This window comes from Lethenteron reissneri, chromosome 43, assembly GCF_015708825.2.
Source record: "Lethenteron reissneri isolate LAM-NWPU_2019-01 chromosome 43, ASM1570882v1, whole genome shotgun sequence".
NCBI classification, from domain to species: domain Eukaryota; kingdom Metazoa; phylum Chordata; class Hyperoartia; order Petromyzontiformes; family Petromyzontidae; genus Lethenteron; species Lethenteron reissneri.
Genome location: NC_083821.1, coordinates 10,330,557 through 10,338,531, shown reverse-complemented (window position 1 = coordinate 10,338,531; position 7,975 = coordinate 10,330,557).

Below are 7,975 nucleotides of genomic sequence, written 5' to 3'. Positions count from 1 at the left end.
CAGCGGGGGATCAGCCAACACCGCTGGGCAGGACGCGGTGTGGAGGGCGAGGTCCCAGGCTTCTGCTCCCCGACTCTTGCCCTCTTCGTTCCTTCAGCTCCAGCCAACAACCCCCCGTGTTGTTCCGCACACACCCTTATATTCCCCTCCTCAGTAAGGGTCCTCCGCTACCCCCTATTAAGCTGGCGCCTCAGCGGCGCCTCCTGCACGTGTTCTCGCTCTTATCGCCTCCATCTCCCGCCTCTCCGGCGTATTGCCCGTGTTCCCACGCTCGCACCTGCCTGTCTCCAAATGCACCCGCTTAATTACTGCTTCTCCCCCTAATTGCTGGGGGGAGTTTGCACCTGCTCGTCCTCAATTGCACCCGCTGTTTGCAAACCCCGCGCGTTACGCAACTACACATGTGTAAGAGATGTCAGGGGAAGGATTCCCACCAAAAGGAGGGGGAGGGGGACGGTGGCAGGGGAAGGGGGAGGAGCAAGCGAGGAGTTATAAGAGAGAGAACGGGCGGGAAGAAGGGAGATTTGGGCGGGAACGAGATTGAGAAGGCTGAGGGACGCGTGTGGACTGAAGGAAGGAATAAAAGACGAACCCCCTGCAACCTTTTGTCGGCTCTCCTTTACAAATGTATAAACACTATCGTCGTGAATGTCACAATCTTGTCGGGTGGTGGAGGGTTAACGACAATAATTGTGGCACGGTTGGCTACATATCGTGTGAAAAAAGTTCAACCAACATTCAGAAAAATACAATATGGGCAATCAGTGTCTCATGGCCAATAACTAACAGCATAATCCCATTTTTTTTAATATCACAGCAATGCAAGGTAATTTGATCTGTAAAAAAAATACAATTCCGTAATAGCAGTGTTGGAATAGCGACATTGTGCTGTGATCAGGGCTTTTTGCACGATCTGTATGCATTGGCTGCTCTACCCCGAGCTACTAACGTGATAATTCAAACAATGTCTCGTTTTTTGTGAAACTTAATCTATAAAAAAAGTAAAGAAAATTATCACTAGCGGATTATAATTATGGTAATACGAGTATTCACTAATATCTGAATAAAGTGTAATCATTCAGGATTACTGCTACCTGCCTCTGATAATTATCCCATTGCAGTAATGCATTACAGCGTCCGCAAACACTGCCGGTTTAGGGGTTGTCTGGTAGGGCTATCTTGAGGTGTGTAGCCAACCGTGCTCACCGGAAGTGTGGGGGATGTACAACAAACTTAACGCAAGAAGCTGTGATAAAGAAACCAGTTTTCAATCTATAAATTCGATTTCAATCGAGAAGACCCAACTCTATTAGCACAGTACTGTATTATAATTACTTAATAATAATAACTTGTCCAGGTAAGCCGCGCTCAGTTCAAGGACCCCTCTTTCGAGAGGGTCCTGCATTGGGTTTTTATATAAATATCATAATTGAGAGTTGACCGCAAGTGGGAGAAACCCCCGGAGTTCCCGGAGAAAACCCACGCGTAGGAGGGGGATTGGCCAACGCTCCATTCCCCTAAATCAGCGGTCCCCAACCTTTGTCGCACCAGGGACCGGTTTCGTGGAAGACCGGGTGGGGGGGGGGGGGTTCATCATTGGGTCTTTCCCCTTTTCAAAGAAGCTCTCCGGCTACGTTTGTTTGTTACTCATCTTGGCTAAGGGTTAGCTCGTGGGGGCTTACTAACACCGTGACTGAAACAAGTGCGCAGTGCGGGATAGAGGCGTGGACTGAAGTGGTCAATAATAAAATAATGTTCTTATTCTTTGGTTCTTTCGGTTAAGTCACGTCTAAAGATAAAATAATAAATTAAATAATAGCATATTACGACGTTTCGATTGCAACACAAGCAATCATCATCAGGCATACAACAAATAGCAACACAAATCTAACTAGAAAACTATAGACAGACATACAATAAATGGGGGCGGGCCACGTGCGGACTCACCGCTCTCTCCTCCTGCTGCTGTGCGGCCCGGTTCCTAACAGGCCACGGGCCGGTACCGGCCACGGCCCGGGGGTTGGGGACCCCTGCCCTAAAGAATTCAGGACGAAATGCAAATCCACTCGCAGTACTGCGTTCTCCTGGCGAGCCAATGGTACTGCAACCTCAACGCCCCACAGGAAGGGGAGTCCCACGGCATTTTGTTGCGATCCACCCAACTACTCGCCCCCCACGAGTGCCGGATTTGCAGGCGTGGCACAGAAACGGGCACCTTTTGGCTGTGAGAACTCCACATTTCCATGGCGGGTTCCAGTCGAATCCACCGGACAAACTGCTGTTGACTTAAATTTCGATTTAAAGCTTTCGTGACTGCAGGGATTCATCTTCTTGTTTCTTTCGGTAAAGTCACGTAGAAGGGAAGTGATAAAATAATAAAAATAAAACATAATAAAATAAAATAATTCTCACGACGTTTCGGCTACAACGCAAGCAGCCGTCTTCAGGTGAAGAATGAGACACTGCCAAGCTAGGAGCTTATCAAGAGGAATTTAGCATATTCTTTTTGTTAAGGCGCTCTTCTTCCACCTCCAACCCAGCTTATATATAAGCTCCTAGCTTGGCAGTGTCTCATTCTTCACTTGAAGACGGCTGCTTGCGTTGTAGCCGAAACGTCGTGAGAATTATTTTATTTTATTATGTTTTATTTTTTTATTATTTTATTACTTCCCTTCTACGTGACTTTACCGAAAGAACCAAGAAGATGCTGTTGACTTGCCACGAAGAGGTGCTCACGTGTCCGCCGAGTCTCGTTCCCTCTTGTTCCCGCAGCATTGAACATCATTGCAGGGTTATGTTGTACTTTGTTCTTGTTGTCGTTGTTGTTGTTTTCTTTGCTATCTGAAAATATTTAACGAACAAAAAACAATAATGCTGAGCGAGAGCAGCGCCGTGATGCGGGCAAAGGTGATCTGCGTTCTCAAAGGCGTGTGGACACGTGATTAATTGGTGAGCAAAATGCTTGGCAAGGGAATGCATCATCATCATTAAAAAAAATTCAAGTGGCATGAAGTTTGTGCACAGCTCTGGGAGAAAATAATTACGACGAAAAAAAAATGTCCTTCGCCCAATGCAATCGGCATCATTTTCTGTCCATTCAAGCGCCTTCGTTTGAGCAGTCGACTTGCAAATTGAGATGCAACGTTTCGCGTTGCTTTGGCAATCGCGAGTGAAGCGGAGGAGTCTGCATGTGTCATTTCAACACAGTCGATATCATCGACGCTACCGTCGCTGCCTCCTGCCAGCAGCCACCGCTGTTGTTGTTGCAAAGCCTTGCACTTTGCTCGTTTTACTTTTCCAGCATCCAGCCGACCGGCGTTGACGTCTTCTTCGCCTTTTGCTGAGCATCACCCACGTCTGGCCTGCTACGTCTGCCTGGGCAGCATGCCCTCCTGCTGCCCACACACGCCCATTCCCCCCCCACCTTCCCCCACTCCATCGCCAATCTCCAGTTGACTGCATCACGGCTCTCTCCTACTGCAGTTTCATCTGAGCATCCAAGTCGCTTGCCTCGTACGGCTGCCTCTCGTTTTACGCGGGGGTTGTGTTCTTGAAAAGCGGCACGCGACTCACAAACGCGTCAATGAAACGTCATTTTCCCGTAAGAAATAAAGGACACGGTTGGAGCAAGGGAGAGCAGTGGTTATTCGTAACAGTGACATATTCAATTTATAAAACCGTCATACACGTATGAAGGACAGTAGCATGCTTGATTAAAGAAAGCCATTTTAAATAAATTAATTAAAACAACAAGATTGCCAACACGCCGTGAGATGCTTAATGGACATTGTGTGAAGGAAAAATGTGTGCACATGGCAGAGTTCGCGCGGACTAGATTAAAAAGTATCTTCAAGAATCGCTCGGCGTAGAGGAGAGATGCTGACTGATGCTGCTGTCCGCTCTCGTGCCTGCTGCCGCACCTCAGGCTGGCATCGCCACTGAACTTTGCTGCCCGACTTCACGTTAACGATGAGCTGCTCGCAGCGAGTTCCGTACGTCCTGGCCAACGCGCGCCTATACCAAAAAATCAGTGTACGCACGCGTGGAACGCGATGCGACCTGTACTGATATTGCACTTCAGCGCCCGCTGCCCACGCCTTTATTGAAAGGCCAGAAGCTTTTTTACGAGTCGTTTGGTTCCGATGCAGCTCTCTGACCAAGGCATTAACTCAAAGTTCCTTTGAAAATTAACTTGCGCAGTAAATAACGAGTTCCGTCAAAGTAAAAGTAATACATCATGGTAATCATGATATATGCACGAGGCATGAACATATTCCTTTATTCTTAGTGGCAATATATTCTTTTTCTATTTTATTTTATCATAAATTTAAATCCTATCAATTTTTTGCTGGTCGCTATTGCAAGACTGTTTCAGAATGCGTGCCAGAATGGTTATCTTGACATGCAAAGCAATGATGGTTAAACTCTCATTTTTGTTTTATGAAACCAATGAGGTCCCCTGGTAAAACAACTAATGGAGCGGCTCTCAGTTCTGCGGGAGATCAGAGGTGGAGTTCAGACATTCCTACGCATGTGACCAGTCTCTCAATAGTGTGGCCGGCATCAGCCATGTGTGTGTGTGTGCGTTGAACTTCTTTTGCACCGTACGCAGCCAAACGTGCAAATCGGCGGTGCCGGGGGAAGGTCAACGAACTAAACCCAAAAACGCAAATCTAAAGAAATGAGATTTTCAATCTGGATGACTTAAAAGTGCATAGCTCCAGTGGCTTCCTAACATCGGAATGAAGAGCGTTCCAGACGGCCGCAGAGGCGCGTCCGAAAGCACCGCGCGATGGTCGATGCACCGCTGGTTGAAGGCCTCCGCAGGCAGTTGCCCCACCATCACGGTTTCGCAATGCGGAAAATCTACCAAGGTTCTGCACGCGAGCAGATTTCATCATCGCTCCGAGTTGGTTTCTCTACCCTTGACTGCCACTCCACCGGTAGTCTCGGCCGCCAGCCATCCAAGCATCGTTGCTTTTCAGCAACGCATCCTGCCCGAGTCTACGCGCCTTTCTTAACGATCCACAATGCTGCCCTGGTCTGTTTTTGTCCTCTGATCCAAGCGTTCAAGTTTGCTGATCCAATTGAAGGTATCTGCTGAAGGAACACTTTCAACGGTGTCCCTGGAAGACACATCAAAGTGGCAGTATGCGTACCGAGTGCAGTTATTGAACGCGGAATCACGACTATGAAATAAGGAGGCTGGCGAGTGCTTTTGGAGAATTCAACGTAATAATAACAATAAAAAGCAACATCCCAATGCGCCTGGAGTAATACGTTTTTAATTCAGTGCATATTATCTTCTAAAACGCATTTAAAACAAAGCCAGAGGTAATGAAAATAATAAATATAGATACGTAAGAAATATATATTTCAGTAATAAACCAAAAGTTCCGAAGACAATGTTAAACAAATGGCAACAAACCGGGAAACGAGACACACGTGGTGCAACACATCTCGACAGAGAACCAACAGATTCCAATGGTCGACGGTGCAGCAGAACGCACGTGCCAGCCAGATCTGTACAGAATTGACATGCGTCGTGAGTAGATGCGTCTCGCGTCAGAACACCACGAGAGGTTACGGGAGAGTGATACTATTCCACGGAATGCCGTATGAGGAATGTCAAATTAAGATGACGAACTAATTGTTTTTTTATTTTACCATCTACTGCCCACTGAGCTATATAGCTCTTTTTCAGAAGCGACCTGGCCACAAATTGATAGCTCAACGAAGTGGAAATGCAGAGCTGCCAAGTATGTTAAACGCATGTTTCTAAATGTGGAGGGAAAGACCGTAGAACCTGCAGAAAAATCGTACCCACGACCACCTGCATACCAGGCGAGGTAGTTAACATCTCGCAACCGTGACGCCCCAAAGGTGAAACCAACCGTCCAATTGCTTGCTCACACCACTGCTGGCAGAAGGGCCTCCACTGGAGGGAAATCAACAGATCCTCTCTACAGGGCATTTGGCCTACTCTTCCATGCTGGCTTTGACGTCTTGAAATAGGAGGGAGTACTACACACGCTTTAGCCCACCGTGTGCAATCTGCCGATGGACTAACTGTGCTCTACCCATCTATTCAAGAGCCGAATGGCTCACAGGGCTTTTCCAAATAAATGAAACTGAAACTGCTGAGAGGACAGAGGTGGGGGCGAGGTGCGGGGGGCTGGGTTCTTGAAATCTGTCCAATTGTTTTAACTGCCGCTCCGGGAAATTGACTGGAACCGGCGAACTCTGGATCACAACTCCACTGCGCTGCCAGCGTCCACAAATTGATATCAAGAATACAAACAGCGCCTATAGGAAGACACACAGTCCGAATTAACGCGTGTTGGCAAACCAAACGTGCATTTATCATTCGTGAAGGAGATGAGAATCGTTCACCCGGATGCCTGATGCATTACAAAGATATAAACTGCGACTGTCAAGATTAATATCACCGACAAACATACGTGTCATAGCTCGTCACGTGTGAATAACACCAATCGTATGAACTGGCGTGTGTGGTCATGCAGGTGGCAGGAGCAAAACAAGAATTGAATTACATGGCACAATCGTTTGTGCATTTGGTGATACAACAATAAAGACCACAAACCGACAAAAAAAATAACAACTTCGATTGCAAGTGGGAAAAAACAATGCTTTGCCTGCCAAGACATCTGTTGCATGTGCGTATTGAACTTCTTTCGCACCGTACGTAGCCAACCACGCTAATCGGAGGTGTCGGAAGGACAGCAAACGTATTGCACAGCAACAGTCGAGTTCGCAAGAAATTCTGAAGGGAAAAAAAAGAGGCGCTGCCCAAGTTGAGTCCGGAGAAGACTCGTAAACAAATCACTCTCATCTTCTTGGTTCTTTCGGTAAAGTCACGTAAAAGGAAAATAATAAAATAATAAAAATAAAACATAATAAAATAATTCTCACGACGTTTCGGCCACAACGCAAGCAGCCGTCTTCAGGTGGAGAACAGGTCTGTCAAGTAGACAGAGTCTGACTGCTGCTTGCGTTGTGGCCGAAACGTCGTGAGAATTATTTTATTATGAAATCACTCTCACTCTAGATTTGAAGTTTTCGTGACTGCAAGGATCCATATACTCTTTGGTTCTTTCGGTAAAGTCACGTAGGTGAAAATAATAATAAAAATAAATTTAGTTTTTTCATTTTTATTTCTATTATTTTTTATTTTCACCTATGTGACATTTTAACCGAAAGAAACAAAGAGTATCACTCTTACTCCTCACACTAAAGCCTTTGTCCTGAAAGGGAGGCAACAGTGAAAGTAGTAAATATTCAACAAGCCTGGGAGGACCCCGAGCTCTCGCCCAAACATCGGCAAACCCTGAGGGCTCGGGCCAAGGAATGAGAAGTGATCCCCTGTGCTGCCAAGGGGCCGTCCATAAATGACGTCACGCACCTAGGGGGGGGGGGGTCAGACATTCGTGACGATGTGTGACGAGGGGGGGGGTGAGAAATGCGACGTCACATCAAAATGCGCAACTTTAAATAAATATAAGCAACACGTTCTACTTAATTAAATATACTTTTAAATAAATGTTTTCTCCTACAACATCAGAGTGCAGAGCCACATTAAATACGCACCCAGCCCCTCCCCACCCTCCCCTCCCCACCTAGCCCCTCCCTCCCCACCCAGCCCCTCCCTACACGACGGACGGACGGACACAAAAATCCCCTGTGGGCTGGTGTAACCAGGAGGTTCCTACCAGTATCATCAGAATCGGAATCTTTATTTGTACTGGAGGAATCCGATGAGCTACGAAGATTGTCCAGTCGCACCTGACACTCGCAGAGCTGTAGATTAATGCTAATGAACGTCGCTCTTCACCTCGGGAATCTGGTGAGACAGAGAGTAGTAATAGCCAACACGTATATACCAAAACACAAATGCAACATTGCTACGCAAGAAACTTAATGGATAGAACATCAACAACCAGCCACTGATAAGATA